The sequence below is a fragment of the Chiloscyllium plagiosum genome, unplaced genomic scaffold, assembly GCF_037043375.1.
Source record: "Chiloscyllium plagiosum isolate Xiang-an unplaced genomic scaffold, Cpla_swu_hap1 HiC_scaffold_29, whole genome shotgun sequence".
Classification (NCBI taxonomy): domain Eukaryota; kingdom Metazoa; phylum Chordata; class Chondrichthyes; order Orectolobiformes; family Hemiscylliidae; genus Chiloscyllium; species Chiloscyllium plagiosum.
In genome coordinates, this window is record NW_028270167.1 from 5,664,637 (window position 1) to 5,675,869 (window position 11,233).

The window sequence follows — 11,233 nt, forward strand, 5'->3', positions numbered from 1 at the left end:
TCGGTCCAACCTGTCCATGCTGACCAGATATCCCAACCCAATCTAGTCCCACCTGCCAGCACCCGGCCCATATCCCTCCAAACCCTTCCTATTCATATACCCATCCAAATGCCTCTTAAATGTTGCAATTGTATCAGCCTCCACCACTTCCTCTGGCAGCTCATTCCATACACATACCACCCTCTTGTGTGAAAAAGTTGCCCCTTTTATATCTCACCCTAAACCTATGCCCTCTAGTTCTGGAAAAACTGAGGGAGTGCTACACAGTCGGACATGCGGTTTTTTTTGGATGTGTTAAGATGTAAAAACTGAGGCTTGTTTTACAGTCTCAGATCCCATGGGACTATCTGAAAAAGGAGATAGTGAGGACTACAGATGCTGGAGAAGTCAGAGTGGATGAAGTGTGGCGCAGGTCAGGCAACATCTGAGGAGCAAGGGAATTGACATTTCGGGCTTAACCCTTCATCAGGATTCTTTTGCTCCTCAGATGCTGCCTGCACTTTATGTTGGCCACACTTTATCAACACTATCTGAAACAGAGCAGGGTAAAGGTCTCTGGTGCCTTGTTCCTTCATTATCTGCTAACAACGTATGTAAATAGCTTGTAAGCAATTTGGTTGAATTTTGTCACATTGCATCAGTCACAGCATTTTGAAGGCGCTTTCTTTATTCAGTTGTGGGCATAAGTGTCACTGTTTCGGCCAGCATTTACTGTCAATCCCTAGTTGCCCCCAAAGGTGGTGCTAAGTTGTTTTCTTGAACCACATATTCCATGTGCTGTAGATGGACCCACAATGCCCTTAGGGAGGGAATTCCATGATTCTGTCCAAGTGACACTGTAGGAAAGGAGATATATTTCCAAGTCAGGATGGTGAGTGGTGTGGAGGGGAACTTGCAGTTAGTGGTATTCCCATGGAACTGCTGCCCTTGTCCTTCTCGATGGAAGTGGTTGTGATATGGTAGGTGCTGTCTAGGTTGTAGATAGCACACACTGCTGCTACTGAGCCTCCATGGTGGAGGGAGTAAATGTTTGTGGATATGGTGCCAATCAAGCGAGCTGCTTTGTCCTGGATGGTGTTGAGCCCTTTGAGTATTTTTGGAGCTGAATTGAAAGTCAAGTACAGAATATGCCATCACACACCTGACTTGTGTCATGTAGATGGTGGAAAGGTTTTGGTGAGTCAAGAGGTGAGTTGCTCATTGCAGGATTCCTAGCCTCTGACCTCTTTTTGTTAATTCCTTGATGGGATATGAGCATTGTTGGCATGACTAACATTTTATTACCCGTTGCTAATGGCCGTTGAGAAGGCAGGTGATAACACTGAGAGTTGCATTAAAGCTTGGGGCAGCCACCACAAAGGTGTAATGGGGATAGTTTGCAGATTAAAGCATTTTAAGCATTGCGTACTAAGTGAATTGGAACTGCAGAAATCCTTAGGCTGTGTGCCTTAAAAAGAAAGTAAATTAAGAGTATTGGCAATGTATTGATGCACCTCAGAGTGAACAATAGTGGATTGAGGATAATTTTGCAACTTTTACACTTTCTCTAATTTCCTATTTGAAATGTTTTCATCCCTGGGCTGTATATTTGACGTGGAATGCATTTTGTAAGTATTAAATCTAATACAATCCTATTGAGTGCAACAGGATTGTATATCCAAGTCAAAATAATTGTGTAAAATCTTTATGACTTTTATGAATAAATTATATTTTTAGGGGAAAAATAATGGTGGTGAGATGCCATTGTGATCCATTGCTTTCCATGTTGTGTAGGTACAGAGCATAATTTTGACTCAGCAACTTCCCCAAGTGAAGAAATGGTGATACAGTTCCAAGTCAAAATGCTGTATGCAGATACTTATAGGTGGTTGTGTTCCCACGTGTCTGTTGCCCTTATTCTTCTTGGTAGTGGAGGTTGCAGGTTTGGAACAAGTTGTGAAGGGAGTCTTGATGAGTTACTGCAATGCTTCTTGTAGATAGTAAACTCTCTGCTACTGAGCATCAATGGTGAATGGAGTGAATATTTAAGTTGGTGGATAGAGTGCCAATCAAATTTGATCATGTCAAATTCTTGAGTGTTGTTGGAGCTGCACCCCATCCAGGCAAGTGGGGAGGATTTTCTCACACTCCTGACTTGTGCCTGGGGAGGGTAGACAGGTTTGGGGGAGTTAGGAGTTGAGTTACATGACATAAAATTCCAAAATCAGAATTTGCTAGAAAAACTCAGCAAGTCTGTAGGGACAGAAAACAGAATTAATGTTTTGGGTCAAGTGATCCTTCTTAAGATCCTGGTTATTGAAGCTGAGTTTGAAATCCACCAGGGCAATTCATTATAGTCCTGTGTAAACATGAACAAAAGAGCTAAACTCCACAGGTGAGGTGAGAATGATCGCCCTTTACATCAAGGCAGCACTTATTCATTTATGGCACCAAGGAATCCCAGCAAAAGAGGAGTCACTGGAAATTGAAGAAAAACATTTTATTGGTTGAAATCATTCCTCACACAAAAATTGTTGTTCTCAGAGGCCAATTAGCTGAGATGTCAGACATCACTGTAGGAGTTCCTCAGGTATGTGTCCTTGGCCCAACTTTCTTCAGCTGCTTCATTAATGTGCTTCCTTTCAAACATAAGGTCAGATGTTGCAATGTTCACAGGTGATTGCAGTGTTCAACACCATTTGCAATACTTCAGAAACTGAAGCAGTCCATATGCAATAAGACTTGGACAACATTCAGGCTTGGATAAATAAATGCCAAGATATATTCACTCTATGAGGAGAAAGTGAGGTTTGCAGATGCTGGAGATCAGAGCTGGAAATGTGATGCTGGAAAAGCGCAGTAGGTCAGGCATCATCCAGGGATGATGCCTGACCTGCTGCGCTTTTCCAGCAACACATTTTCAGCTATATTCACTCTATACAAGGTTCTACATTTGTAGAGGCAATGACCAATCCAAACAAGAGTCATAGAGTCATAGAGAAGTATAGCATGGAAACAGACCCTTCGGTCCAACCCGTCCATGCTGACCAGATATCCCAACCCAATCTAGTCTCACCTGCCAGCACCCGGCCCATATCCCTCCAAACCCTTCCTATTCATATACCCATCCAAATGCCTTTAAATGTTGCAATTGTACCAGCCTCCACCACATCCTCTGGCAGCTCATTCCATACACGTCACTGTTTGTTAATTTTCCCAGATGCACTCCGATGTCCAGCAATACACAAATTCAAACAGCAAAGGCGGTAACTGTGCAGGTTCTCTCTCTGTCTCCTGCACTGTCCTCACCATGTGCTTCCTTTGTCTGCTCTTCTCTCTTTTAAAACTGCTGTTGTTTTGACTTTTTTTTCCCAAAGTTCCAAAACAATGCACCAGCATATTAAACAGTAATTGCTGCTCCTGGAATTCCCTCCAACACCTAAAATACCTCAAAAAAAAAGGAGCAGCTCTTACAGCCAGAAATTTTTCCCATCGTCCATCTTGGATTACCCAAAATCCAAAACAAGAGAGAAACTAACCTTGCCCACTTGATATTCAATGGTATTACGATTGCTGAATTCCCCACCATCAACATCTTAGGGGTTGTCATTGAAGAGGAATTAAATTAGGCCAGATATATAAATGATGTGGTTACAAGAACAGGTCAGAAGCTTAGAATTTTACCCCAAAAAACCTCAAAGACCTGCAGATGCTGGAAATCAGAAACAAAATCAGAAATTCCTGGGAAAACTCAGCAGGTCTGGCAGCATCTACAGAGAGAAAGCAGAATTATCCTTTCAGGTTCAGTGGCCCTTCTTCAGAATACAGAATTCCTTCATTTCCTATTCACTCCTCTTTGCTTGAGCTCCTTGATGCCATAATTGAAAAAGGATTTTACTTCTTAAATGCCACTCGATAGCGCCATCTAGAAGGACAAGGACAGCATGTACACAGGAACACCACTGCAAGTTTCCATCCAAGTCATACACTGATGAACTGCAGTGGCTTAAAAAGGCACCTCGTCATCATCTTGTCACGGGGAAATGAAGGATGGCTAATAAATCCCCAGCCAGCAAAACTCACATCCCATTAAAAAATACAAAAAAAAGTTGATACTTTCTATGACTTCGCTGATGATTCAGAGGAGACTGATGGGGTGATATTTGGTGGGATTGGATTTGCTTTGCTTTTTGTGGACAGGGCATACCTGGGTAATTTTTACCAGGGATACAAACTGTAGAGACATGACTTCTGTAAAAGACTGCCTGAAACTTGCTTGTCTTCCAGTCCACAGACTTATCCTTGGCTGAGTCATAGAGTCATAGAGTTGTACAGCATGGAAACAGACCCTTTGGTCCAACCTACCGACCAACTCCCACAGCTACCTGGACTACACCTCCTCCCACCCCGCCCCCTGTAAAAACGCCATCCCATTCTCCCAATTCCTTCGTCTCCGCCGCATCTGCTCCCAGGAGGACCAGTTCAAAATATGCACAACACAGACGGCCTCCTTCTTCAAGGACCGCAATTTCCCCCCCGACGTGATCGACGATGCCCTCCACCGCATCTCCTCCACTTCCCGCTCCTCCGCCCTTGAGCCCCACCCCTCCAACCGCCACCAGGACAGAACCCCACTGGTCCTCACCTACCACCCCACCAATCTCCATGTACAGCGCATCATCCGCCGTCACTTCCGCCACCTCCAAACGGACCCCACCACCAAGGATATATTTCCCTCCCCTCCTCTATCAGCTTTCCGTAGAGACCACTCCCTCCGCGACTCCCTTGTCAGATCCATACCCCCCACCGACCCAACCTCCACTCCCGGCACCTTCCCTTGCAACCGCAGGAGGTGCAACACTTGCGCCCACACCTCCCCCCTCACTTCTCTCCAAGGCCCCAAAGGAAACTTCCATATCCGCCACAGATTCACCTGCACCTCCACCCACATCATCTACTGCATCCGCTGCAGCCGGTGTGGCCTCCTCTATATTGGGGAGACAGGCCGCCTACTTGCGGAGCGATTCAGAGAGCACCTCTGGGCCACCCGGACGAACCAACCCAATCACCCTGTAGCACAGCATTTCAACTCCCCCTCCCACTCCACCGAGGATATGCAGGTCATTGGACTCATCCACCGCCAAACCACAACAACGCGACGGTCGGAGGAGGAGCGTCTTATCTTCCGACTGGGAACCCTCCAACCACAGGGGATGAACTTGGACTTCACCAGTTTCTTCATCCCCCCTCCCCCCACCTTGTCTCAGCCGAATCCCTCCAGCCCGGCACCGCCTTCCTGACCTGCAGTCTTCTTCTTGACCTCTCCGCCTCCACCCTACTCCGACCTATCACCCTCACCTTGACCTCTTTCCACCTATCACATTTCCAACGCCCCTCCTCCAAGTCCCTCCTCCCTACCTTTTATCTTCTCCTGCTGAACACTCTCTGCTCATTCCTGAGGAAGGGCATGTGCCCGAAACGTCGAATCTTCTGTTCCCTGGATGCTGCCTGGCCTGCTGTGCTGTTCCAGCAATAAAGTTTCAGCTCCAACCTATCCATGCCGACCAGATATCCCAACCCAATCTAGTCCCACCTGCCAGCACTCGGCCCATATCCCTCCAAATCCTTCCTATTCATATACCCATCCAGATGCCTTTTAAATGTTGCAATTGTACCAGTCTCCATCACTTCCTCTGGCAGCTCATTCCATACACATCCCACCCTCTATGCGAAAAAGTTGCCCCGTAGGTCTCTTTTATATCTTTCCCCTCTCACCCTAAACCTATGCTCTCTAGTTCTGGACTCCCCGACCCCAGGGAAAAGACTTTGCCTATTTATCCTATCCATGCCCCTCATAATTTTGTAAACCTCTATAAGGTCACCCCTCAGTCTCCAACATTCCAGGGAAAACAGCTCCAGCCTGTTCAGCCTCTCCCTATAGCTCCAACCCTGGCAACATCCTTGTAAATCTTTTCTGAAGCCTTTCAAGTTTCACAACATCTTTCCGATAGGAAGGAGACCAGAATTGCACGCAATATTCCAACAGTGGCCTAACCAATGTCCTGTACAGCCGCAACATGACATCCCTACTCCTGTACTCAATACTCTGACCAATAAAGGAAAGCATACCAAACACCTTCTTCACTATCCTACCCACCTGCGACTCCACTTTCAAGGAGCTATGAACCTGCACTCCAATGTCTCTTTGTTCAGTAACACTCCCTAGGACCTTACCATTAAGTGTATAAGTCCTGCTATGATTTGCTTTCCCAAAATGCAGCACCTTGCATTTATCTGAATTAAACTCCATCTGCCACTTCTCAGCCCATAGGCCCATCTGGTGAAGATCCCATTGTAATCTGAGGTAACCCTCTTCACTGTCCACTACACCTCCAATTTTGGTGTCATCTGCAAACTTACTAACTGTACCTCTTATGCTCACACCCAATTATTTATGTAAATGACAAAAAGTAGAGGACACAATGCAGAATGGCACATTTCAAGGTTCAGGACTATATACTGAGGGATGTGCTAAAACTTGGAACAGTCATTGCAGAAGTGCAACGGGAAAGACCAGCTCCTAAGGTCTTTTTGCCATAATGTAACAAGAGACTGGAAACCCACAGAATCTCTCAGGCTGGATGATTGTGGCTGACTGTATAGAATAAATGCCATGTGTGTTTCAGTTGGACTGAGGCAAAAGAATTCAATGGACAAAAGTTGAATTTTAATGCAATTACAATAATGTCAAATTTGTAATGCTTTGAAATATTAGATATTTTATGAATATAGTATATTGTTGCGTGAATCAAATTCATATTGTCAGGTAGATTATCAGTGTTGTAGCTGTACCAAAGCAGATTGGCTAGGGGCACAGCTACCTCTGGAACATAACTCTTCAATACTATTGCTGGAATGTTGTCAGGGTCCATAACCTTTGCAATATCCAGAGCCTCCAGATGTTTTTTGATATCATGTAGCATGAATTGGATCAGCTAAAGACAAGCACCTGTGATACTGGGAATCCCTGGAAGATGTTAAGATGGATCATCCATCCAGCACTTCTGGCTGAAGATGGATACAAATGATTCAGCCTGTCTTTTGCTCTGAGGTGCTAGGCTCTCCCACAGTTAAGGAGTTAAGTTTTGATGCAGCCTTGTATTTTGGTTATGACTGAGTATGGCAGGACTGTAGAGCTTAGATCTGATTCGTGGCTTGTGGGTTCACTGTAAAGTGCTCTGGATGTCAAGAGATTGTGAAGGGTATGTTCACATTAGAGGAGGGTTGTCCTTTTGTAGTTCTATAATTATTGCAGAAGCAGCTGGTGAGAAACATATTGTGTCTCTAACATACAAGCCTCAACTGAATGAGCACAGGGCTAGATTGGTCCTGGATTTAGACACTTTGTCTCTGAGCATTTACAAAAGTCTTGGCGAGATGACTGAAATGTAATGCAAAAGAGCACTGACAGGACAGGTATAATCCTTGGCTCAGCGAAGGTGATTCTTGGGCCCTCCGTCGTTATTTTTCTTATGGCATAAACCATCAACAATCATCAGACAATAAGAATTACACAAAGAACCTACACACAGCACAAAGATACTGTTCATCCTGTCCCTCTCCACCGGTTTTCTTCCTGTCCCGTTGTAGATGTTAAAATCGAGGCTGTTCAGCTCTATAGATCCCACCCATTATAAAAACACAAGAGGCTGTACCGTTCCATTCTCATTGCACATTCATCAGTCTCCTGTCTTCATCACACCAGTTGTTTTATGTCTATTCAATTGAAGAGATGTGAAACTCTGTACTTATTACTGAATGAGACAATAAGGCACAAGTCTCTCTTTATTCCTTTCTTTGTGCTGCTGACGTCCCATTCCAATGTCACACTGCCCCTTTAATGCTATTATTTATTTGCCATATTGAGAAAGGCAGCAGCTGCTGCTGTTACTTCTCCCCAGCTGTTTCAGTAAATGGATAAACACTGGGCCATGTGTTGTGGTCAAATGCCTGCCAATAAATTCAAGTCCTCACACAGACCTTCCTGTGAAACAGCTCCGCTCAGCAGGTTCTTTCCAATCCACAGTCACATGCACAATAATTTCCACTGCTTCTTGCAGCACCTTCCATATCACAGTGACACTGAACTGGGAGATGAGAAAAGCTCCAAGCTCCATGGCCTTGTATTAGAGGAAGACATGGTATCAAACATACCACCCACTGTTTTCCCACCTTCCTACTTTAGCAATTAATACAATCAGGGAATCTTACAGAACAGGAGAAGACCATTCAGCCTCTCAAAACTGGGTCAGCTCTATCATTCAGTATTCTGATCAGTTCACACATCTGCTTTCTCCCAATTTTTCTTCTTCTCATGAAGGCAGTATGAAGTTTCTAGTTGCTGACAATCTGCCAGTATCTTTCTGATGTAATCCATGTTTTAGCTCAAATTATGAGCATTCAATCAATCAGTCAACTCTCTTCAAACAGCAACTATCTGAATTTTCATAACACCTTTAATGTAATGAAGAGTTTCCAGGGTCTCACTTCACAGGCTGAGGTTATTCAACAGACCTCAATGCCAAGTCACGCAAAGAGATAATAGGATCAAAAACCAAATCACTTTGGTCTTAAGGAGCCTCTTAGAAACAGAGAGAGACACAGAATGGTTTAGCGAGGGAATTCAAGAGTTTAGGGCCCAGGCAGCTGAAAGCACAATTGCTAAAGGAAGAACAGCTAAAACTGGGAATGTGCAAGAGGCCAGAGGAGAATTGCAGAGACCTTAAAGGGATGTGGAGGTGGAGGGAACTACACAGACTGGAAGGGTTTGAAGGAATGGAAGTATTTAAGAACAAATATAAGAATTTTTCAGTCAAGGCGTTGTTGTACAGGGAGCCACTATTAATGAGTGAGCATTAAGTGATGGGTGAATACAAGTTAGTGATGACATTTTGGATGAGCTTACACCTATCTGCTTCTCTTCTAGTTCTTAGAGTTAAAGAGATCAAAGGGTATGAAGAGAAAGCAGAAACAGGGGACTGAGTTGGATGATCAACTTGGAGACAGTGAGGTCTGTAGATGCTGGAGATCAGAGTTGAGAGGGTGTTGCTGGAAAAGCACAGCCGGTCAGGCAGCATCCGAGGAGCAGGAGAATTGACGTTTAGGGCCGGAGCCCTTCATCAGGAATTTTCTCTGACCTGAAATATCGATTCTTCTGCTCCTCGGATGCTGCCTGACCTGCTGTGCTTTTCCAGCACCACACTCTCAACTGAGTTGGATGATCAGCCATGATCATATTAAATGGTGGAGCAGGCTCGAAGGGCTGAATGGCCTGCTCCTGATCCTATTTCCTATGTTTTGATGTTTCTGTCCCTCTTCCCCTCCTCTCATAATTAACAACCAGTGCACTGAATCTTCTCTTTCTCACCACAACCCTCAACAGGTTTTTCTCCTCTTCATTTTGCCTTGTTTCCTGGCAGGGTCTCTTATAACTCAAAACTTATCATTTTCACACCTGAGCTTGAAGCTTGTGGCTTCTTGATTCACTCTCGAAGCTTGAACAAAAATACTGATACCTTCCAGTGCAGTACTGACTTTTGCATTGAATCATAGAGCCATAGAGATGTACAGCACGGAAATAGTCCAACTCGTCCATGCTGACCAGATATCCTAAATTAATCTAGCCCCATTTGCCAGCACTGAGTCCATATCCCTTCAAACCCTTCCAATTCATATAACCATCCAGATGCCTTTTAAATGTTATAATTGTACCAGCCTCCACCGCTTCCTCTAACAGCTCATTCCATATATGCACCATCCTCTGCATGAAAAAGTTGCCCCTTATGTCCTTTTTAAATCTTTCCCCTCTCATCTAAAGCTGTGCCCTCTAGTTCTGGACTCTCCCCACCCCGGGGAAAAGATCTTGTCTATTCTATGCCCGATCTATGCCCTTTATATCTCTATAAAGTCACCTCTCAGCCTCTGATACTTCAGGGAAAACATCCCCAGCCTATTCAGCCTCTCCCTATAGCTCAAATTCTCCAACCTGGCAACATCCTTGTACACCTTTTCTGAACCCTTTCAAGTTTTGCAACATCCTTCATATAGGAGGGAGACCAGAATTGCATGCAATATTCCAAAAGTGGCCAAAACAATGTCCTGTACAGCTGCAACATGACCTCCCAACTCCTATACTCAATGCTCAGACCAATTAGGAAAGCATACTAAATGCCTTCTTCACTATCCTATCTACCTGAGACTCTGCTTTCAAGGAACCATGCACCTACACTCCAAGGTCTGTTTGTTCAGCAACACTTACCATTTAAGTGTATAAGTCTTGCCCTGATTTGCCTTTCCAAGATGCAGCACCTCTCATTTATCTAAATTAAACTCCACCTGCCACTCCTTGGCCCATTGGCCCATCTAATCAAGATCCCATTGTATTCTGAGGTAACCATCTTGGCTGTCCACTACACCTCCAATTTTGATGTCATACATAAACTTACTAACTATACCTACTATGTTCATATCCAAATAATTTATATAAATGATGAAAAGTAGTGGACTCAGCACTGATCCTTGTGACACTCCACTGGTCACAGGCCTCCAGTCTAAAAAGCAACTCTCCACCACCACCCTCGGTCTTTTACCTTTGAGCCAGTTCTGTATCCAAATGGCTAGTTCTCCCTGTATTCCATGAGATGTAAACTTGCTAACCAGTCTACCATGAGGAACCTTGTCAAATGCCTTACTGAAGTCCATATAGATCACTTCTCCCACTCTGCCTTCATCAATCTTCTTTGTTACTTCTTCAAAAAACTCAATCAAGTTATTGAGACATTATTTCCCACGCACAAAGACATGTTGACTATCCCTAATCTGTCCTTACTTATCCAAATACATGTAAAACCCCTCCCTCAGGATTCCCTCCAACAACTTTCCCACCACCAATGTCAGGCTCACTGGTCTATAGTTCCCTGGCTTTTCCTTACCACCTTTCTTAAAGAGTGGCACCATGTTAGCCAACCTCCAGTCTTCCGACAACTCACCTGTGACTATCGATGATTGAAATATCTCAGGAAGGGGCCCAGCAATCACTTCGCTGGCTTCCCACAGAGTTCTACGGTACACCTGAACAGGTCCTGGGGATTTATCCACCTTTATGTGTTTTAAAACATCCAGCATCTCCTCCTCTATAATATGGACATTTTCAAAACATCACCATCTATTTCCCCATGTCCTCCTCCACAGTAAA